We start from the raw sequence: 24,599 nt of genomic DNA, 5'->3' as shown, positions 1-24,599 counted from the left end.
ACACAAATTGTGTAGTACTTTCTGGAAGCCAAGTGGCACCAGCGATTACACTGGGACCTTGGACGAGTCAAGCGCAAAAGTCGACGCGCTTCACTCTAAGAGTAAATTTTCGGCAATCGACAACTCTTGCTACAGGCTCACTCAAATTCTTTGCCTCAATATATCGCAAAATCAAAACATGCATAGAGATGTGCTCAGATTTCGCATTGGGTAGTATCATAATCATCGGTGAATTTTCTTAAGGTTAGCCAAGAAATTAAAAATGACCTTCGTGACATTTCTGAAAGCTCGCAAAAAATAGCATTAGAGTTCATCCTTATACCGATATTTAAGGTCGGACCAGTGCATGTTGCGGCGATGTCTCTAGTATGTTAGCAAACGCTGACGCTAGCATATCGCTGATCGAGGAAGAATCGATCAATTGAAAGCACACGGACACTGAAGATGGCATGGAATCTAATATTTGCTCGAGCTGGCAGCTTTTCGGTGAGGCCGTCCCATTCGCACAGAGAGAACGCAATTTTAGCGGAAGGCATGACCCACTCCTCCGTACCGTGGCGCCTCCACCCGAGGATTTTTCACGCCTCTAGCAGGCTCCGGTTACAGTTGCTGCGTCTTGGATGAGGCGAGAAAAACAGGATTTTACACGGCTATACGATCCCTTATGATGGCTCAAGGAGTGTGACGGACGAACCGCGTGCTCGCAGCTATTTATTAACGGATACGTAATTTTGGGGGGTGGGCGCGTATATCGCCCACTACTATGACGCGGGTACGTAGAGACGGCATATCCTTTTTTTTTTACTTCGAGGATTTTTTTTTCGCTCCTGCGTAATCCTCATTTTACGCTGACATACTCGTAGTTTTCCTCCTACCCATTGCCTACCTGATGACAAGTAAGGCCTTGATAGATATATTTTCTTACGGTAAATAAAGCGAACCTTTCGTAAGTAAATAGGCGGATGAGATGAGAACAACACATGCGACACACGTGGATTTTTGTTCAGTGTGTAACATAAGAAAGTGTAACAGTCTATAACGAATACAAAGTATAAACAACCGACAAAAAGTCACATTTATCGACCTTTTGAACTACGTGTCTAGTGTTCGCTTTATTAGCGAATGAAGAAACGTCGCTAGCAGGAATAAGTGTCCCAGTTCCAAGGCAAAAATTCGAAGCGAAGTGTCATTGAAAGTGCAAATACACAAAGAATGTTGCAGCTAAAGCATATTAAGCTGTCCGATTGTGGATTAAGGAAATTTGTTGTGTTCTGCTCTGTGTATTTGGGTGATGCTGCGTGCTAAAGTGTGAAGGCTGGAGGAAATGAGAAATTGTGCATAAAGCGTGCAAGAACAAATGATGCAGTAATTTACACGGTTATTAGTATATTGACACGTGTACTTGTTTATCTTTCTCGGCTGACCGCTTTTAACTATCTAATAAATATTAGCACTCCGCGCAGGACGCGCCGCTATGTATCGGAAATTTCTTGAATGTTTTCGATGGTTCTGTGCGCTGTCTGGGTTCATTGAACCTTGTGTAATATGATTGTATGCGCGACGCAAACTGTGTAGTATTTTCTAGAAGACACGCGGACACTAGCCATTACTCCGGCACATTCGGTGACTCATATATAAAAGCCTGTGCTTTGAGTGTAGCCTGTTTTTCTGGGCACTGGTTCGCCCAATAAAGAGCTAGCTTCGCTATTTACACTTTTGCTACGGCGTTCCTGACCGTCAGTACAATGTGACGTCTGGTGGAGATGCTTTGCGTTCATGTAGCGGACGCCCCCGACTAGCCGTGGTGAAAGCCCTCATCGCCAATAAAATACCAACGACGTGCCGGACCACTGAGCAAGTCGCACGCTAAAGCACCTGCCCCCGAAACACGGACTCCTACCTGAGACAACCGAGAAGATCGTGGCCAAGTCTACAACCCCAATGAGAACCCCAGCGTCCCCCATCGTGACGCAATAGCTCAGGGAGCCAACGGCCTTCCGTGAATCATCGTTTGCAGATCGGCATAACTGGCTGGAGACTTACGATTCAATCGCGTCTTTCAACAATGGCAACTCAAATGACAAGCTGCGCCACGTATACTTAGCCTTAGAGGACGCTCCGAAAACGTGGTTTTGGAAACAAAAATCGACCCTGACAACATGGGACCTCGTCCACAACGGCTTTCTGCAGACCTTTACGAGCGGTCAGCCCAAAGTATTGGAATCCCGCATGCAGCTGCCGAACGAGAAGATCGCGACCTTTGCCGAGGAAATGAATCCCCTCTTCTGCAACGCTGAACACGACATGTCTCAAAAAAAGAAAGTTCGCGCCTTGATGCGGGGTGTGAAGGAACAGCTTTTCGCCGGGTTTATAATCAACCCGCCGCAGCCTGTCGCTGGATTTGTTTCGGAGCCCACAGCGATCGATAAGACGCTTGAAAGGCACACCAGGCAATGCAGCCGCCGTGCGCTCAGTTGCATCTGTGTCGCAAGCCCCAAGGGTAGCGTTGGTCTGGCGGCCAGGAGCACAGCTGGAAGCATCCGAAGGTCCTGGCAAAGGATGATTCGACTGCTAACAGAACAACTTGTTTATTATAGCATCGCAAAAGAGCGGCCGGTCAGGTCGACCGAAGTGGAGAGACGGGAGACCACGTTACTCGACGGAAGAAATCGAAGCGCCTCTCTTGGCGTCCGGGGGCAGCTGCTTTTATACTCTCGGAGTCGAGGGCAAGAAGGAACGGCTGGGAAGAGGCGCACGTGACGGCTGCGCACGGACACGTTATGACAAGTGACAAGTATCCACCGGGCCGGCGCCGGTCAGACCTCCTCGCTTCACAGTTGGGGAGCTCCTCTCCCCGGCTGCCCCACTTTGACAAGTGTGGGCACCAACATGCATACACACTCACACACACACACGAATACACGTGGCATTGAAACGTGCCTGGACGCGCATAGCAGGAGGCGTTGGGACAGCGCTGAACTGGCCAAAATGTCCGCCGCTGTGAACGAAGCCCCGGCGTCCGTTGCATCCGCGCCGGCTATACCGCACGTCGGAGGCGAAACGTAACAGCTCACAACAAACTGCACCAATGCCCAAGCGCTAGGCGCCGATGACCTGCGCGAAGTTATCACAGCGCTCTTACGGGAGGAATTTCACAAGTTGTGCCCTAGGTCGCAGCCCCAGGTGGCCTCGACCGCTGACGTAGTCAAACAGTTTCAACGGTCACTAGAAGTACCAGAAATTCCGGCATCGCTTCAGCTCCAGCCCGAAGCTATGATCTACGCTGCCGTCGCCCATCGTCAAGATCCCCCCTAGCGACCGACTAAGGGCCCCCTTACGTCGCAATTCCATCGTCAACCGCCACCGCCGACAGCACGCCTGCCCGTCGCTCAGCACAGCTGAGGAAGACGGACATTTGGCTTCACCCTGACCAGCGCTCCCTCTGCTATCACTGCGGCGAAGTTGCACTTGTCTACCACCGATGCTTATACCACGACATGGGATTGCGAGGGTTCGCCATCAAGGCACGTCGCTTACAGCAGGGTGAATGGCCAGGTGATATCGCCGTCTACCTCGCTGCCACTGAGTGGTGCCAACGACGACCTGTTGGCCGTCACCGTGGCACCACCTGTCGCCGCAGCGCCTGCCACACGCTGGCCCAGCCGGGCCCAGTCCGTCAGCCCATATCCGGGAAACTAATAGCGGCAACCGATGGAGGTGCCGTTGCTGTTCGTTGAAATGACGAATGTCCTCTGCCGCCTCCGAAAACGCAGACGAGACTACCTCGACGACATAGCAGTGGCACGCCGCCATCCCCACGAAGCCTCGAAGCAAAGAATCAACCGACCAAACATCTGACGACGCGACTCCAGCCACACATCAACGCGACGTAGCTTTGATCTGACGCCAAGACCTAACTGCAAGACAAAACAAAGAGCCACTGACCTCGACGTGTTGCTCGACGGCCACGCTGTCACCCCGTCGCTAGACACGAAAGCCCACTACTCCGTCCTAAATAAACCTTTTGCCGCCGAGCTGAAAGCTAAGATTTATTGGGGAAGCCCCCGAATTCAGACCGCTGGAGGGCACGTAATAACGCCGACTGGTATCCGCATGACAACAATTACCATTTATGACCGGACCTACCTTGCCGCCTTCCTTATCCTCCAACAGTATTCACAAGGCGTCATTCTCGGGATTGACTTCGCGAACCAACACGGCGCAATCACCGACTTAAGAGGAAGCTTTAGCTCGGGCCCAACTCCGACGCGGCCTATTCAAATACATGTAAAAACGCAAAAACGTTTTTCTGAGATAACCCCTGGACCGATTTTGATGAAATCTGTTGCATTTGAGAGAGAAAGTTAAATTCTAGTGACTGTTGGAAGTGGAATTTTGATTTAGGGCGTGAATTTTGTTATAGAGATTTACAAAAATTCAGAAGTTTGAAAAAAATAGAAGCATGAAGTTTACAATCTAATAGCTCTGCATCAAGAGCAGATATCGCGGTTCTGTAAACGGCATCCATTAGATCATTCAAAGCGAACAAATATTATATGTCATTTTACATCTTACGTGAATTTGTTACATTGTTTACGAGGGTTCTGCAAAAGTTGTAAATACATATTAATACATTTTTTGAGGTTCATGTGTAACATATCAATTTTGTCCGCTTTAGATGTGCTATCAGATACAATTCACAGAATTGCGATATCATTTCTTCTTATTGAGTTACAGAGTTGTAAACTTCATAGTTTCGTTTTCTGAAAATTTGCAATTTTCGTCCATTTTTTATAAAAAATTGACGACCTAACTTAAAAATTCGAAACCAACCGTCACTAGATTTTAAGTTTTTCTTTTAAATGCAGCAAACCCAGACAAATTTGGTGCAGTCGTTGCCGAGAAAAACGAATTCTCCTTTTACATGTATTTAGATAGGAGCGCCCGCGCTAAAGCTTCCTCTTAAGTCAAAATCGATAACGATATCCGTAGATCAAGCGATACCGCCGAAGAGTGCTCCTAGTCACCATACATAGAATCTGCTCGAAGATCACGGAGGCAGCTCGCCTCGCTCCAGCGTTGTCAATTCCGTCGGCACCGATACACCCGCAGACGTAGAGGGCTTCATCGAGAACGACCAACGTCTAGTGCTCGGCCGTGAAATTTGCGTCGCAAGAGGTATCCCTCGACTGCACCGAGGACAAACGAAACTGATGCTTACGAACTCCAGCCAGCAGTTCAAACACATCTACAGGGGCCCGACGATTGCGTAAATCAAGAAAATTGTGGAAACGAGCAATAAGTTTGTCCTGTCTGATTCTGCCGCATCTACCCAGAACCATAGTTCCCGCACCACACTTCCACATAAATCCAAGTCTCCCCATTAGCAAGCACCAACAGCTGAGAAGTCCTCTCCGACAATACAAAGAGTGCTTTTCGAAGTCATTGAGGATTCAACCAATACAAGTTTCAAGACATCGCATAATAAACGAAAAATTCCCTCTACCATTCTGCTAGATCACTTGCAGAATTTCGACGCAAGAAGCTGAAGATATAAGCAATGAATCGGTGAAATATTGCTCGACGACATCACAAAGCCGTCGAAAAGCTCGTGGGCATCTCCTAACATTGATAAAGAAAAAAGCACGGAATTCTGCATTTGAGCGTAGACCATTGTCGGTTCAACATGATCACAAAGAAGGATGTATACCCCTTCCCCGCATAGACGACACATTCGATAGGCTGTGCAAGACTAAGTGAGTCGCGTCGATGGATCTCAAGACTGGCTGCTTGCAAATAGAAATCGATGAGAGTGATCGCGAGAAGACCACCTTCATTATGCCAGAAGATCTCTACGAGCTCAATTCCATGCCATTCGACACTCCTGGGCGCCTACAGTGTTCCAGCGCGTGATGGACACGGTGTTAGCAGGGTTGAAGTGGCAGAGCTGTCTCGTCTACTTGGATAACGTCGTCCTCTTTGCCGATACTTTCGATAGTCACCTTAGGCGACTAGGGACAGTATTAGAGGCCATCAAGTCATCAAGGCTCACTCTCAAACCGGGAAAGTGCTGCATTGCCTACGACGAGCATCTGTTTTTGGGTCACGTCATCAGCAAATATGGAGTCCGCCCTGATCGGCAGAAGAGATCTGCGTTCGCTAACTGCCCACAGCCCAGTAATGAGAAGGGAGTGCAAGGATTCCTTTGCTTGTGTGCCTATTTGAGACGCTTCATCAAGAATTTTTCGCGCATCGCCGAGCCGTTAACTTCTCTCCAGAAATCAGACTTCGATTACGAGTTGGACGCGACGCACGGCGAAGCCTTTCGAGAATTTAACAGCGGCTGCAGTCACCGACATTGCTCACCCACTGCAATGGCAACGACGACACAGAAGTATACACATACGCAAGTAGCCTATTCCTCGGCGCCGTGCTAGCCAAAATGAAAGACTGATTTGAAGAGGCCATTGCTAACGCTGGTCGGTCACTGTTAAAAGCGGAAGCCAATTATTCTACAATGGAAAAGGAATGCCTTGCTTTTATTTGGGTTGCCACGAAATTCTTCTCTTTACCGTTACGGCAGGCCATTTAAACTTGTAAGCGACCACCACGCCTTCTGTTTGCTGGCATATTTAAAGGACTCTATAGGAAGCCTCACGCAGTGGTGTCTGAGACTCCAGGAGTTGGACATAACCGTCGCCTACAAATCCTGAGTGAAGCTTTCTGATGCGTACTGCCCATCACGCGCCGCCACTTAACGGACGCTGCAAGACGACAAGAACGACAACGCCTTCATGGGAACAGTAAACGCATAATGCTTCGCTTAACCGGTGCGAACAGTTCAGCATGTCGAGGATGCTCTCATGGAGGCTCGAGAGCTTATTCCGGTTTAAAGATACGCCATTACATGGTGCGACTTATATTGACACATAACGCTTGTATTTGCCTTCCCTAACCTCTGTGTGTTGTCCGTTTGTTCCAATAATTTCTTTTGTCAGCCCAGGAAATCATTGTGGAAACATACCGTTATACAAACGCTCCCAATTTCTACAACTCTCATGGTCCTAAAGTTGAAGCTGTTCGTCTACTATAGATTTCCCGCACTTTAATTACCTTAATCAAAAATGTTCATGCCAAAGTGTGTTTTGCATGGTACAAATAGAGCAATATCTAGTTATAAATTACACGTTCCAGAAACCGATACAGGATTTACAGATTCAACTCACTCGAGAGTATGCAAAGTGTTTTATACGTGTCTGGCTATCCAGCATTGTATGGGGTTCTGCAAACTTCTCCCAGATGAAACAACGTGCCTGTGTTGATTGAGTAGTTGTGTGTGCGGAGTCGGGAGTGCACGTACGTGTGACGACAGCAACACGGCGACGACCACGTCGAGAGCGATCGTGCGGCAGCAACGACCTTTGTACACCGACCGCTCGAGGGTAGCTTCCTACATACGTAATATACAATCGTACGTACCTATGGCTTTGTCATGTGGTGTATGTTGAAGCGCCATGATATTTGTACTCCAACGTAAAAATGTTAAAATTGTTTTCGACAGAAAGGCGAAGCGTCCATTGCGACAGCAAATTAGTACACAAATATACGAAGTATGGATATTAGCTTTATCGGCCGTATAAACTTGGAAACATTCGCTTACAGCGCGCTCAAGGAATTATGAACAAATTATATTCGATGAGCGCGGACACACTCTGTCAAAACGTTGATGTGAGCAAACGCGGCAGCAGCAGCGAGCGAAGTGAGCAGATCCCTTTAAAGATACGGCGAGCGCGAACGTGGACTGCCGTGCAAAGTACGCACCTCTTGGCGGAGTCAAAGCCACCCCCACCCCTCCCTTCCCTCACGCGCTGACCCCGCGTTCCTCCACATATGGCGCACGAGAGTGAGGCACGATAGTCTGTTACCCTTGAGCTCGGTCGCGAAATGTGCAGTTGCTGCCGGAGCACGAAGCTTCCCTTCTCGTCGCTCCCTCCTTCGCACCCATACCCCCACGGCCCTTCGCGTGACAAAAGATGGCGCCTTTGCTGTTCTCTTTCTCTTTTTCGCGCGCCAGACTGAGCCACGATCTTCGGCTTCCCTCGCCTGCTTTCACTCACTCATACAGCATACGACGCGTGGGGACGGTGTTATTGCCCTTGGACTTTGTAACGGCACATCACGGGGACGGTGACACCGGCGGCAGAAATGCGCCTGGAGTATCCATATAATTGCTTTGGCAGTAAAAATTATGGGCTCCGGCATTCAGCAGGGAGCAACAGCGTCGCACTGTTTCTACGGAGTGTGAACGGGTACGACGAAAGGACGAGCAAAGTTCGCTGGAGCCGCAGATTGTTCAGTCTGATACGCCTGCTCAAAGTGCGACCTGCAATAGTGTAAGAAGATAAGATAATGGCACATGGCGCATGGGAAGTGTGGGTCAATAACCAGGCCTTTTTTGGAACGAGAGAATTTTTCATTCAATACGGGATGACCTACTTGAAGGACTTTCAAATTAGTCAAGTATAGCCAAATTATCTAGTAATATTGTTTGCTAGTAATATCTAGAAATAACAAGTAATATTGTAGGCTGCTGTGCTCAATGGCAGAGGCTCCATATCCAGTAGAAGGATCGACATTTGGGCGAGTTTGTACTGGTTGAACATCTTGAAGGGGCAGCGCAAGAAGACGATGACAGAAGGCAGGAACAGACAGGACAGCGCTGTGTGTGTTCCTTCGAATAAAGTTAGTTGTGAGTTCAGCGCTGTCCTGTGTGTTCTTGCCTTCTGTCATCGTCTTTTTGCGCTGCCCCTTCAAGAAGCTCCATATCCACATTGGTCACACACTTCCGTTCCATTAAAGAGAGGCGACACAGGATTCTAGTGCAAAGTGCCATGAATGAGGCAAAGAATGCTTCGCAATAGCACCTTCGCAGATTATTGCTAATCCAAGCAACTCACGTATCAAAGACAACGAAGTTAAATGAGGGAGTTCTCACATCACTAGGATGGCCTAAGCTACTGTTTTGCCATTGTCCAGAAAATCTACTCAAGACTTTTACTAAAGCCCTTTCACTATATCCCGTGGAATTCCTTTATAAAGTAGTGTTCTTTTATAGATTCGCTATATCCAAGGGCGTTATAAGGTAAATATATTCCAAAGTGTTTTATTCCAATTATGCAATCAGCCCTCGGCGAATCGTCAAAAGCTCTTCTGTGCCTCCCCCACTTCGCCTGCCTGTCATGCGACACCAAGAAAACTGCGATAGCTCCACATTTGATATAACGTTTACACACTGATTACGCATCGTTAGACCAAACAAAAGCAATATAATTATCTCTGTTTCGACGCATTTACGCTATTAGCCCACGGCTACTAATCAAAAGTTTTCGGGCTGTAGCCACCTGGCATGCCTCTCATGCAACGTCACAAAACTGCGAGATCACACCGTGTAAAAGTTTCCTATGCGCGCTAAAGATCCATTATATGCCGAAGAAAAAATTATTTTTTGAATAGCAGCAGACTGCCCCGTTCCGAAAGGAATAGAAGAAGGCTGCCCGCCGATCGCTCAGACACTGACTACTTCCACCTCCGGGAGAGGATAGGTTGATTTGCGTGTAATAAAACTGTTAGCGTGGCAGCACAACGCTATCTAGCCATTTCGGTGCAAATACCACATCGCTGTGCCAATTCTCCTTTGCTTAGGATCTGTGTAAGCGGAATACTTTACTTTCTGTTGCACGCCACATATATGTTCAATCAGTCACTGCAAGCTAAGTGAGGTAAAGCAGACCAATCGCAGACACCAGCACCACTCTCTTCACTTGTTTACCTATTATCACTGCGTTGACTCGGCCTCATCGAAACCCTCTCCACTTGAGCGTGCTCGTCACCTTTTATCACCCAAATAAATAGGAAAAACCGCACAATGTAGGCAATCTTACTCGTTTTTAAAGCGCATAAAAGTGACCTCCTTTAAGCGAGGAGAGCGTTTCATTGGGCTGTTCAGACAACGCTGTGGGTAACCGCCCGATGTTTGCGTCGGCTGTTACGTAAACCTGACGCCTGGAAATTGGAATAAAAACAGATTGAAATAGTTTACGCTATGAGGCCCCAACTATTGCACACTGTGTTCCACTGTTCCTTTACTATCATAAAAAGTAGACGGTATTTCAAGAATGTACTCAGAAGAACAAGCACTAAAAAAATAAGTTAGAAGGTCTAGAAACTACATCTAAAAATGGGTTATTCATATTCAAATGTGCAATAACCTGCATACTTGTATGCTAGAATTGCTGCATCAGCGTTTTGCAAAGAACTTTCCTTCGTATGTAACGAGTCGATTCTATTTTGTAGTATTATCGTGAATCGAAAAAAAATTATGGGATTTTACGTGCCAAAGCCCTCTCTGATTATGAGGCACGCCATAGTGGGGGGCTGCGGAAATTTAGAACAGGAATTTAGAATTTGAGGTTTCTTAGCGTGCACCTAAACATAAGTACACGAGGGTTTTCGCATTTTGTCCCCTATCGCTGATCTAAGACAGCAGCATTTGAGTATAATAGAAATGTTTGTTGATTTGGGCCCTTCCGTCACGACCTCAGAGAATCAGCAACGCTACCTAGACTGCAATTGCGTGGAGGCTTAGTAGCACAAAGTCAGAATCAAAAGATGCGGGTTGCTCCCCATAGTACAGTGATCTCTGCATAGACCTCTTCACTCAGTGAAGATGTCTTTTCCAATGAGGTATGGCACAAACCAACTTTTGCAACTCCTGATAGTAACATTCCAAAGCCAATTCGTGGCTCACACTGCTACTGCGTTGCTGGGCGTTCATTATTTGACATGTCATACTGACCCGTCCGCCGCACACCACATATGGGCCTTCAGCCCTGTAGCACAAAGAACTGCGCAGGAACTCGCTTAAAAGAATAACTGCAATATTTCCGTTGTGGTGTATCTCTTCATGTGTCTGCATTGGTATCGCGCTAGTCTTAGCCAATATATAGTGACTGACTGCCTAAATGAAGCGACTTGCGGTGTCTCACCACGACGCAACCATGCAACCTTATGCGTTCCTGCATGCGAGTTTACCGTCGAATAGGACCGTATCTTTTGGACGTTGTAGACTATACTGCAAAGGCCCGATCAAGCAACGATCTGCGTCACTGAAAATTTGCCCAATTAGGCGGGAATTCGGGAACCTTTTCCCGTACATTGCTGTTACCTTTATTTCTCGCTATTTTTTGGCTTCCAGAAACGTTCCTGAGCCTTTTGAGTCGTTGTTTCCACAGCGAATATTATCAGTAAAAAAATGCCGATTACTTCACGGGTCAAATTCTGTTTGGTGCTGTACCCACAAGTGCTCGAGTGATTGAATTTAGTTGCAAAAGTTGCACCACTTAACCGGTTTGTTCTTCGAAAAAGCGCTGTGCAGTTTGAGGAGTGCTGGAGCTAGCAATACATTGCTTCCTCACAGGACATTCGCACCTTGAAGCCAGAAAGCTATCATGTGAGTTTCCTATAAGACATGCTGTGTCAGCGGTGTATGCAGAAGCAATATGCTGAGCAAATAAATTACTAAAGAGTACACACAGGACTTAACAGCTTGCCTATCGGAGTAGCGCTGACATTCCTAATATATGAAGGAAAAAGGAAACGAGTGCTAAATATTCAGGGGCGAGTAACTTTTCCTTTTATCGATGACTAGATTACGAAGACTCACTGACTTGCAATACATGGTACGGTTTTTTTGCAGAGAGAATGGCGTTAAAGCAACCGGAAGAGGCACTTACCAGCATAGTTCTTGGGTCCAGGTTCTGACAAGAGTAAGCCGTGCATAAAGAATAAAGATGTGACGGTTACATCTCTGGTAATTTAAGTAATGCTAAGAAAATGCGAGCGATATCAAAGAGCTCGTATAAAGCAGCACAGAAACTAAACTACGAGCGTGAATTGTGTGGATGCGACAGTGAAGAGTACACATTTAGCTACTTCTACTATGTTTAGCTGATTAACTACTTTATTTTCATTTCGAACAACATTTCAATCGCATGCAGCACGTAGCGCACCTCTGTCTGTTCACGTCGATACACCTGAAGTTGAAGACCTTCCTTGCACCATTACTCGTTCTGTGCAGTTCACTTATTGAGGAAATCGAAGAATGAACTTTTGTTATACTTGAGCTTAGGACATTTCGCAAACGCAAACTTCAAGTGAAGTAGTAATAATATCATGCCTGTTCAGAAATAGAAAGCGAGGACTTGTGGCGGTTTGGTTGTAGTTATCTATTAGGTCTCCCTAAAATTGAGTTGGTGTTACATTTAAGATTATATGACGCATACGTTTGGAAATAAATAATTGGGGCGCTAATATATTTTGTAACATATTTTAAAACCGTCTGCGTAAAGATTCCGTTGGCGTTGTTTAGAAATGTTGGACGCAGGCGTTTTAGAAACGGTTAATTATGCCTTCAATGTATTTGGTAAATTAATTTAATGCTTGATGTCTTGACAGTAGAACTTGAGTTAAATTGTGTGCTTACATGTGTTCACTGCGGCTCGTTTTCAGCTTAGCAAATGCAATGCATGCATTAAACCAAAAATTTATGATGTGATTTATTCAATGTTTTAAAATTGACACCTGACTTCAGGATTCATTGAGGAGGAAACATCCACCTCAACGGGAGGAACTCCTGAATAAGCGCAAAAGCACTGCCTTCAATTGGATATTTACAAGAAAAAAGCCTACCAGTACTAATGAAAGAAATGTGCCCGGCCGCGGTCATATGTATTACAGATTGAGAACATAAAATAGCCTAGTTGCAACAGCCCCTCTCTTCAAATGTATTTCCCTTTCTTGCGCTCGCATCGTGAAAGGTATCAGCAGCACTCGCCCCCCCCCCCCTGCTTATCAGCGGGATGGGTCAGTTATGAACTTAGAAAAATAGGAAATGTATCGACTCGAGCGATGTAAATCCTTACCGCATACTTGCCCATGTCCTGTTTGTAAAAAAATTGCATAACGCGTTCATTATAGCCAATGCGATCACATGTATTCTTAAATGATCTTATCAATTGACAATAGCAGTATCTTTGTGAATCGGGCTTAATAAACAGGGTTATCATATCTAACTGCGATTAAATTTTTTTTTAATTGCGTGTGGCACATAGCATAATTCTTGCCTTGAGCTGGATTATTCGAAAAGGCTGACACTACTAGCGCGATAAATCCAAACGCATGTACACCTTGTTTTATTCACGCAGCATAAGCTTGCGCATGTGCGTCAATAAAAGAAAACGAAGAATAAAGGCGGCAAGGCGGACTTTCTCTTGGTGATAGGAAAGTCGAAATATGGCCTCTCTTTCACGTACAAAGTAACAGGAGGGTAATTCGGGTCCCTTATCGCGTCATCTGTCCATTTCGCTTTTACTGTGTTGTGTCCCTATTGGAAAAGCCAGTACGCAGTGCCAAATGCCATGCTGGAATATGGGCCCGTGTGGCGCGCTGGATGATAGGCTAGGCATACCGGCAGGTGCTGGGTACTGCTGCGTGAAGTAATTCCAGAGCGAGAATACGCGCTATCTGGCCACCGCATATAAAGTTTTTATTAAGGAAAACAAGAGAGAGAGAGAGAGTTTACTGGAATAAAAATGAGAAAAAAAAGTAAAAAACAGTGTTAACCACAGGAGTACATCGCCAGAGCTACAGATCCTAAAACCGGTACTTTATCACTTCGCCACTCTAGGAGATGCCAAGATATGAATAATTTGCCATATCGTAACTTTAGTTTCGCACAGAAACTTGCCGCACAGACACGGTACAAGCGCTATCGCCCGCAACTATACCTTACGCCTGTATCGGTAAGAAAAATTTGTTGTCCATATTCAATAGTACCCTGGTAAGTGCCACAACACTGATTTTCTTTGGCGAGTCGTATTTTAGCTTCAAAACGAGTTCTAAATGAACCGCCGACCCGGGATATTGTATGGGATGTTAGCGCCAATCTGGATAGCCGTTCCCTATTCTTCTCGCAAGGGATATGGGACATTTTCTTAGTTCAGTTATCCGTTTCGAATAACGCGTCTGTCTAGTCACATATCTTCGTCAGAAAAGCGTAAGCTAGGGCTGGCAGTCTTCTGCGCCATACGTATGCTTATAGCGCGTCCCGCGGGTGCTCACCGCTTCATGTGCAGACACTGCAGACAAGAAAAAAACAGTTTACTTAGGAACGACCGATGCGAAAGTTGAGATACAGGGTGATTCATCCTTGTTACACTTGTTGATTCCTGAGGCTGGACGGGCTGATAGCATGTAGACGGACTCGGTTGGTACGCTGGGCCTAAGCTTAGGCGAAATTAACGATCTTGGCACGGGTAACGTGGGAATCCTAAAATGTGTGTATATGAGCCGCAACACCTTTTAATTATTGTACTTAGTACACTAGAGAAACCGCAAGCGCCGGAGCTGCCTCAGCTTTGTTATCCGTCTGAGAATTTCTATCAGCGGCGGGCTTCCTGGGGCTGCATTCGAACGCGTCTGAACGACTCCTGGCTATCCTGTCGACTCCGCAACACCGCGACAAAGGCGGCGACTCACATTCATCCAATGCGCACAAACTAAAAAAAAAAAACTAGGCGCCGTCTTGGGTTGCGTGATTTCGTTCAAGATTATAGCTATCCGTCCAGTCAAATGGGAAATGCAAACAAAACGAAAGTGTCAGATATCCATGCCTAAACAGGGCAGCTCACACACCTTTATTCCAAAGCTGCCACGACATGACCCCGAATATATACCGATATTTAGGACAAGAGACTAGTATCTATCGATGAAATTGTATAATACATTTGATATTCAATGGTGGATTTACCCCTTGCGTACTGGAACCAGTGCAAACAGCGCAGTTTCGAGAACGAGTCAGCAAACTCCAGTGAGAACCAGTGGGCCCCAGCATCGTAGCAGTGAATCCAGCCCCGCGTCCACTGAGACTTCCTATGGAGCGTTCTCACTGGTGTTTCAGTGACTCCCAGTGAGCGCCAGCGTCCACAGCGCGATTGAGTTAGTTTCACGATAATATACACAAATACTCGCGCTAGTTTCACGATAAAATACACTGGAAGACGCTGTTTGTTGCAATCGGGGTGTATTTCACTAATTTATTATATCAAGTAGAGGCTATCTGGCAAGTAACTGTTCAACGGAAATGGTATCCTTAAAATTTCAAGCTTCAACTACGCCAGTGTAGCGATCACTTTAAGAAGAGCTGCACCAGCGATTTGAAGACATGTTTCAACACGATGATGTATATTGTTAAACACTCAGTGGAAGGTTGCGGGCGTTATCTTTGCAGTGAACTGGGTGATTGCAGCCTAGAGGTCCTGCAATGCGTGATCGGTGTTCTGGTACATGCGTCCTTCGATGGCACCCTACAAATAAATACCCATAAGCGTGAGGTCTGGAGAACTCGCAGGCAATGTCAAACTGGAGGTTATACGATTGGCAAAAGAAAAAAAAACTGAAACAATTGACTTGTGCCCTGGCAGGGTGCGCACTTATCCCTCTTGTCGGCACTTGCCCTTTTGTCTGGTGTTGAATAGTAAGCTGAGTCAACACGAGCACAACATAAGACCCACAGGCCGAAGAACAGACGAGCTACACATCTTGCGCTTTCATGTCGCCCGTGATATTTCCATATTCTTGCCTCTTTTCTCACTAGAAAATTACGTTCTAGACACGCTGTTGGTATGTGGAAGGTCGTGAGCAATTTTTACTACGTTATATGTTCCGTTAACTCCTCTCTTATAGCTGCGTATTAGCTGACTAGAGAAATTACTCGCGATAGCTGCTTGAACTTTGCTGCTTTGGAGGAACTTCCAGGATAAAAATATTGCCATCTGATCACCAATAACAATTGTAATTTTTCATTCAAGAACGGCCATATATTGCTGCTGGGAAAAGGTCAGGCAACTTTTACAAAGTCGCCACGCCGACAAAACGATTATAGTTTCTAAGCAAGAAGGGGGTTACCGCAGGGGACCGATTTTTATTAATCATAAGAAGCCAACAAACACTTACACTAAGGAAAACATAGGTGAAATTACTAGTGCTGAATAAATGAATTAAGGAAACGTTAAATTAATGGAAATGAAAGTGGATGAAAAAAAACTTGCGGCAAATTGGGAACGGTCTCACAACCTTCGCATTTCGCGTGCGATGATCTACCAATTATGCTACCGCGACGCCGTCTCTGCATCCACTTTCTTGGGTATTTATGTTTCCTAGTAGAGCCCTGGGAGTGTTAGCCAGTGCCACCACTCACGTACCTTTCCGGCGGATGTGGAACATCCTTTCTGCCACAGGCATCACGAGAACGTGATCTTTTTGGGTGAAGGCAACCGGTCAGTAAACCCACACATGCTACCTGAAGACATCAATGTTGTCGGATTCGAGACCCTCGTTATGTAATAAAGGAGGGTCACGAGGGTCGCGTTTGTTGGCTTCTTATGATATTATAGGTTGTGTAATTCTTGGGAACAAATGTCTGGTACTTACCCAGGAGTCCTTTCCCATCGACCGGTGCTATAATGAAAGGCGCAATAAATTTCACGTGTTACAAAGCATTTGAGCGTGCTATAAGTTTCGGAAGCACATCTTCAAAAAGTACTCCCTTTCTAGTATCGGTAAACACTCAGCAATGGAAACGAAGGGATCGAGCTTATCGACTGAATACGACCTACCTGATACAAACTGGGTGAATGTTTTCTCATTTCCTGATGTGCAGAACATTCGACTCAATTTATAAGATAGACAAGTCAATAGACGTCGTAAGGACCGCATTTAAAAAGCGGTAGCGACTGATTTCTCCAAAGTGATTCCTTTGTTGCTTTCGTTCCCGGTTTATGACCCGTCCTCATAATCTGCATTGATTTTTTGTTGAGTACCGGGCGTGAATGAAAACTTATTGACCGAATAACTTACGTAATGTTATTCCTTTATTGCCCACTTGACATGGCCAATGAAATTATGGGGTTTTAAGTGCCGAAACCACTTTCTGATAATGACGCTCGCCGTAGTGGATGACAACAGAAATTTTAACCACCTGCAGTTCTTTACGTGCACCTAAATCTAAGTACACGGGAATTTTTCGCATTTCGCCTCCATCGAAATGCGGCCGCCGTGGCCGGGATTTGATCCCGCGACCTCGTGCTCAGCAGCGCAATACCACATCCACTTAGCAACCACAGCGGGCTGACATGGCCAATACTCCATCCATATTTAGTATTATACCAACCGTGCAATCGTGAGGTTTATTATGAGGAGTAGATTTCCCCTTGAAACTGGGCAGTTTGCTGGGCTTCAAACTTCCATCATGCTGGTGATATTAATATGCATCTTTACCAAAAGATAACTACAGATGCATGCAGCCATCTGCCAATTTTTATATGATGTAACTTTGCTTCTTCTCTACCTATGCATCACCAATGTTGCTAACGCGAACTGTGCTAGCACGCTGATGCTAAGTGCTAATTTGAAAAATTTGAGACAAAATGTTGCACTTGCCCCCCGCTATATTCTTGAGGTACTTTGCAAAAGATAGCTGTTAGTATTCCGAGTCGTTCAATTCCCTTATGGCTCCGTTGCTTGCCTGACAGCCATTCTCGAAGGCTGTGCTTTGACGTGTTGCAGGAAACGAAAGTAACATAGCTGCCATGTTTTAAACATTTCTTAGTGCGAATGACGCAGACGAAGGCTAATCCAGTTTTATTGCGAAAGGAAATACTACGCCAGGTCTAACCGCTCGTCGCGTATGCCGTGGCCAGGGGGGGGACACTCCCCGGTTCCGGTGGCACAGGAAATTGGCGCCATCTCTGTAATGGGCGTCGCAAAAACCCGTTTCCCTTGCACGGCCTCGTAGATCGTCGCGCGCACGCGCGCCGATCCAGGAGGCCAAGTCCTTCCCCATGCTCAACTCCTCTCTCTACGCCCTCTCTCGTAATACCCTCTCAACTCCCTCTCCTTCGACTGTCTACGCGTCCGCGCCGCCATGCTATACCCGCCGGCCCGGCTGCTGCTTAGTCCGCTACGTAACGCTTTATTTTTGTTATCTACTGTCATAGAGATGCGTGCGCTGCTGTGCGTTGACCGACGTGGCTAGTTTCGTCAGTTCTGTGGTCCTCGGTAGCTGTGTGCTTGTGCTCCGCGATGTTTCACCCGTTTCACGACTCGTACCGCTCGTGCATCGTGCAGTGGTGCACAAATACCTCAAAAACAAGTCCTGCAAGGTTGTTCCGGGTGCCTAAAGACAACAGGTGAACGCTCAGACCCAAGGACATCAGAAGGCGCATATACACGAATACAGCTCTGTCCATTTGTGTACTCCATGAGGCTCCGGACGTCGTTGCGCCTTGATTGTGCTACACTTGCCTCTTCCCGGTAGAGAAAGCTGACAAATAGATGTTCCTCCTCATTGTCACCTGGTCTGTGACTTGTGTTTTTCTGTGCCAAGTCTCATTCTGCAACTTCAGTAACTTGCCCAGCTTTCCATACCGCCCTCAGTGCTTTTTCTGTGTATCACGTTCTACAAACCGACTAACAGCTGAAAAATTACTGTTAGTGTTTGTGTAATATCACAGTAACCCCCGATGGGAAAACCGCGCGAACAACCTTCATGTGTAGGCATGATACGCTTTTTTTTCCTCTGGAAAGCATGAGCATTGCAAGTGTCCTACATGCAAATTTTTGCAGTGCGTGTTTATTATACAAGGGAGAGCCCAGTAGGTACGACTTAGTGCCTTAAGTGACGTAATTTTATTGCTAAGCATTGCATTCGGGTAGAAAGAAAAGTCGTGTTGGCCTGTTTTACCTGGTCTTTGATTGAGGAATAAGCCTTTCTGCGAATGTTTTCTATGTGCTGCTGCAAAAGCCGACTATCTTCTGTTCCCTTGCCACCGTTACTCAAGTTGTGGCCAAGTGCAAAATAATGTGATAATGTGTGTTTCAGTTTTTAGTACAATGTTATTTTTTCTGCCATGTTTTTTTCAATTTGTTCAGCAGTAATGAACATGTAAAGCATTTCATATACTTTCGTGCAGATTTATAAGTAAGCTTTCTTTTGGTATGGCTTTCAATCAAACAATGTTAGCATTTTATTCTATCTTTCAGGTATTTTGCGTGTCATTGTTTTTGCCATTACTAGTGAGTTTTCCCTTTTTATAGTTGTCATGACTATGTCATACACGTCGTTCAATTTTGTGCAATATCTTAGTGCACATATCAGGAGCTCGTCTACATTTAGGTCTTGAGGACGTTATATAAAAATCTTGTTTTATATGTGTGTACATGAAATGGCCTTCGTGTTTTCTAGCACTTTCTTTTGTTATTTCACCATCTGTGAACTCTTGTCTTTAGTACTCTTGTATATGTCATGCACCTCTCACTTTTGCTCATTTTTTGAGCGTGTATCACACCACGTTGTAAGAAAAATCTCTTTTCGGAAACGAAGTCAATAAAGCGAGACTAAACATCTGTTGTGTTGAAAGTGGAATTTTTTTTATGTCCCGGCACATGCTGGTATAATATAAGTATGGGCAAGACTGCGTTCGTGCCAACGCATAGCCCACGGCGCACCACGCGCCAGCTCGCATGCAATGCCAATGCGCGGCGTAGCGCGCGCATTGCTTGCGAGCTGGCGCGTGGCGCGCGGTAACAAGCGCGCTATAAAAAAGAAAAAACGCGCCGCTTACGGGTAAAAACAAAAAAAGTGAGCGGCGCGCGCAGCATGGGGAAAGGGGGAAAGGGAGTGGAGCGGGTCGGCATAATAAAAACAAAAAGGAAAGAAAAACGTTTGGGAGAGGAGGTGCCGCTCGGCTCCTGTTGCTGTTGCCATGACAACGTAAACAATCATGTGCGCCGCCATTTTGCTTAATGCGTCGCCCATTGGTCAGGGCCGTAACTGAAGGGGACCTTGGTGCTAGCGTCGAAAGAGCGTCTGCTCGAAAACGGCCAATGGGATGTATACGGAGTGTCCCCCCCCTGCCGTGGCCCCCCCAGAGCCGGCGCTGCACTTAGGAGGTGGTGTGACGTCAACTCTTTCCGTCGCTATGACGACGCGTGACGTCAGCCTGCTCCCCGCCGCAGCTAGAAGGGAGCCGCTCGTAGCGTGCGTGGCTCCTGAGCCGGCGCCGCGCCTAACAGGTGCTCTCTCCGTTGATAAGACGACCTCCTCGCCTTGCACTCGCTCCGTGGCGGCTTCAGTGGCATACAGCGGTGCGCTACGCGATGGTTGATCAGTCACGCCATGAAAGTTACCGACGAAGAGTCTATATCTGAATCTAGCTGCTCTACTGCTTCGGAACAGTTGAATTCTAAGGCGGAATCTAAGCAAGCTAGGAAGAATGGGAGAAAGAAGCTGCAGCGGGCCCAGGAAACTTCGCTTCGGAATTCAACCAGGTTTAGCCAGAGCTAAACCACCGCCAATTTCTTTCTTGACAGACCAGGCAATGAAATAGCTGTGTTAAATGTTATAGTGAACAATTCGCACCATACCACGTTACATTTCTGAAAATTTTCAGATAAAACAGCGCTTCGGTAAGCACAATATGTGTGGGCAACTGTGCTTGCTTGTACAGATCCATCCAAAGAAACAGCGTGAGAAAAGCTGGACAAGAAAGACCCCTGAAGTCAAGAGCTCGCCTGTCTGGGCTTTTTTGTCCCTGTTCTTGTCGCGTTTTTTTTTTCTTCTCTGCATTCTAGTGCAAAATCATTTTTTCGACAAATATAAGCGACAAAGGCGCGTGTTTTAGCGTATGTATCAGTAATGCTGCAAGGTTTCTCATCTAGATGTTTCATATAGGAATGAGTAATACTTCTAGCAACCAATGGTCCATTTTCCTCCTATGAAATAGACGGAAGGGGGGGGGGGGTCTAGACCGGTGCGTGCTATTCATGGACCAACAATACGCGTTGCTTGAAGGTGAGGACCACTGTCCTCCCGGTGCTGGTGCTTTTGACACACTTAATTTTATTTTTGTTACGTAGCGCTTGAAATGCGTCATCTGGCAACCGGGCGCATTTTCCTTTCAGCAATACATTGCAGCCCTCGTACTCGGCAAAGCAGTAGCCCCCGCGATCTCTTGTTCTTCGACAGAGATTGCCGGTACATTAATGGGAACGCGGATTGGGGCGCCACCAATGCCATACTGTCCAAGTGTTCACAAATAGTCAAAACATCTACGCTGCACTGAGTGATCGGGGAATAAGCAGAGTCTTCGAGGGACATAGCTAATTTGAATGATAGCGTTTTTGAGTGTTGCAAGCGCAAGAGTCGACTTATAGTAATGATATGCTAACGACAAAAATGAGGAAATCCTGCGATAAAGCACAAGGTCCTGAAGTTTGGTTCAGTACGTTAGCTACGCGGCACTTTATATTAGTAATCGAAGCGGATGGCTCTTGAAGCGTCGTAGTGAGAAGATTGTGAAAAGTCGATAATGTTGGATTACTTGGAGTCTCGAGTGATGCATCAGCATTCCAGCTTTGCAGACGTACAAACCAGCATAGAGCAAAGCATTATTCGTTAAATTTGTTACTATGTCGAATCAATTGCAGTCCTAAGTACTTACATGATGTAATGGGGGAGGAGAAGAAATTGGAAAAGTGGGTTGATCAACCAGACCTGCGTAAGTTGGCTACACTGCTCAGGGGAGGGCGGTTGAGGGATGTATAGAGAGATGCAAAAGAAAGAAACGTAGAAGCAGTGCCAGAACTTGCGGCAATCTATTAAGATAAAAGGTGCCACTTATGGGTAATACATTTATGAAGCTGCAGCAACATCCGTGCCGCGTTGTAAGCCTGCTATGCAATGGGGTATCCTCCAAGAATTTGTTTGCAAAGACATTTTGGAATCAGAAAGGACGTATTTAGGTGTGATTTGGTAGTGTAGGCGATAAGTGCTTTCAAGGTTGTGCGAACAGTCGTTGCAAGTCGGATAATGACTTGCCAGTAAATCCTGAAAATCTTTCGCTGCACGAGATTTTTTACGTTGTTTGCATGTTCCCTTAACGTATCGTTAACACATCTGCCAGTTTGGCCCACGTACACTTTTCCGCACCTTAAAGGGACACTAAAGCGAAACAATAAATCACTTTAGAGCAATGAAGCATTGCTTGGAGAACCCCGCAGGCAGTAATTTAAAAAACTAGTTTGACTATTAGATCAGAAGATGAAGGTCCAAGTATCAGTATTTGAATTTCGCGTCGAAACCCCAGCGCCCGTATGTCAGCGTGACGTCAGGCATTCCGAAGTATGTTTTCGCATTTGGGCCACGTTGCCTCAATAAAGGTTCCCGAAACTTGCCACGTTTAATACTTGGTTCTTTTAGAACGCAATGTAGTCAATCTGTGCCGTTATATATAATTACTAGGCCCTAGAAGATGCCATCAAAATCCAAGACGTCACAGTCCCCAGGTGCGGGAACTTAAATAGGCGTCGCCAACCGTATTTCGTTCTTGCGCTTTTTCTGGCTTACCAAACGTCTTATCGCTGTAAGAGTGGTGCTTTTGGTGTTGTAGAACGGTAATTTACTGATGCAGAAGAAATCATTTTTCACTTCAGTGTCCCTTTAACGGAATTTCATAGACTACAAGTTCTGCGCATTCAACATAAAGACCGCCTGTGCTTTGTGCCGCAACCACGCCGCAAGGTCAACGCGCAAAGCTTTGACAACTTGTGGGGGGGCCGGTAACACGACTTTCAGGTCGTAACACGTGCTCAGCCTTTTCTAATTGTGCGATGGCGTGTGAATGTAACGTATCACTGCTAACTTCTGCCTACGCTGTGCGCGAATTTCGCATCTTCGTGGCTATGTGCGCATCTTTTTGAGAAGGCCCTCTGCGACCAAAATAAGGGGGCGCTGAGGATACCCGGCACTTAGCAATCTTTCTGCTTGATTATTGAAGGCATCTGGGATAGAGTGCGGGCAAGATTTGCGAAGAGCGTTGTATAGACGCACCGTGGCAACAGCTCGTTTAACGAGCTTAGTGCGGACGGACTTGAAAGGCAGAACTGGTTTGCTGGGGCACGCTTCATAGCTCCAGCAGATACCAACACAGTCAAACCAGAACCGTATATCTAAAAATCTGATTTGGGAATTTATTTGGAGTGCGTGCGTGAAGTCAAGAGGACTCATTGCATCTTTGAACATAGCCAACACCTTTCTGCTTGCACATTCCGCTGTCTGCGCTTCACAATTTAAAACGACCAAGAAACCACCAACAAAGCGGAGCACCTTAAGAACATCCTTTTCTGTGAGCAAGGAATGTATGAGAGGATGGAAATCAGCAATTACTAAATCAGTAATGACTGGGGCGAGGAAGGATCCAATGCATACACCGTGCTTTCGCAAGTGCGGTGCCTCTTAAAAAATGTTAGCAGTTCTACAGAACCTTTAACTGAGACCCCGGTAGCACATCGGAAAGCAACGGAGCCATATTTGTCGAGTGAATGCTCAACACATTCAAGAATGACTTTGGTGGGTCTAGAATAAAAGAGATCTTTAATGTCAGTTGAGAAGGCCTGACAGCTTTTGTCATTATTGTTTTTAAGTTTCCCAGCACCTGGTTTGAGTCGCTCCCAATGAGAGGGTCGTCTAAAGTTGAAACTTTAAGAGGCCTCTATGCAGGAAAAGAGCAACAGAGTGCTGTCATGTTCGAGATTAAGAGACAATCGTGCTTAGTGGTACATCAACCTTAAGCGTTTTCGCGCGAAAAAGAGCTTTAAAAATGCGCCTGCTTTTACCGACTGCCTTCACAAGTTCTGAAACGTTTAACCTGTGACAGTTTCATTGCTGGTAAATGTTGACGCACCACCAAGGACGATTGTCTCTGAATCTGGAACATGGCAGACCTCTGTTGCTCCTTTCGTGCAGCGTTATCTTTATGTTTTACCTCGAGACGGCCCTTTCATTGTGAGCAACGCTAAGCAGGTCTCAGAAAGTTTAACAATAATAATGACAAAAGCTGTAAGGCCTGCTCAATAAACAATAGCGACCTCTTATTTACACCAAAACCTCAATCTTGAATGCGCTGAGCATTCTGTCGACAAAAGTGGTTGCATTGCTTTGCAAAATGAAACTGGGTTCTCTGGTCGCTCTATTTGAGAACTCTTAACGTTTCATTTACGGCCAACGTACATCCAGTTTGTAGGGACACTACACTTGCTAAAGCAGAGTGTATGCATTGGGTCTTGCGTTGCTGACTTAGTACTTGCTCATTTCGATCCTCATGTCTTGCTCGCTGACGTGTAAATTTTTAAGGTGTTCTGCTCTGATGGTAATTTTTGGGTTTTTTAACTGTGAAGCACAGGCCACGAAATGTGAAGGCGGAAAGGTGTTGGCTGTGTTGAAAGATACAATGAGCCCCCTTAACCTCCAGTCCCAGTCAATGGCCAATTAAGATTTTAGTTATCCGGTTCCGATTTGAATCTGTTGGTGTCTGCTGGAGTTATGAACCACGCGCCAACAGTTCGCCCAAACTAAGCTCGTTAAACGAGCTATTGCCATGTTGTGCCTATACAACACTCTTTGCATATCTTGCCCACACTCTATC

Source organism: Dermacentor variabilis, chromosome 11, assembly GCF_050947875.1.
Source record: "Dermacentor variabilis isolate Ectoservices chromosome 11, ASM5094787v1, whole genome shotgun sequence".
Taxonomy (NCBI): domain Eukaryota; kingdom Metazoa; phylum Arthropoda; class Arachnida; order Ixodida; family Ixodidae; genus Dermacentor; species Dermacentor variabilis.
Note: the sequence above shows the minus strand (reverse complement) of the source record.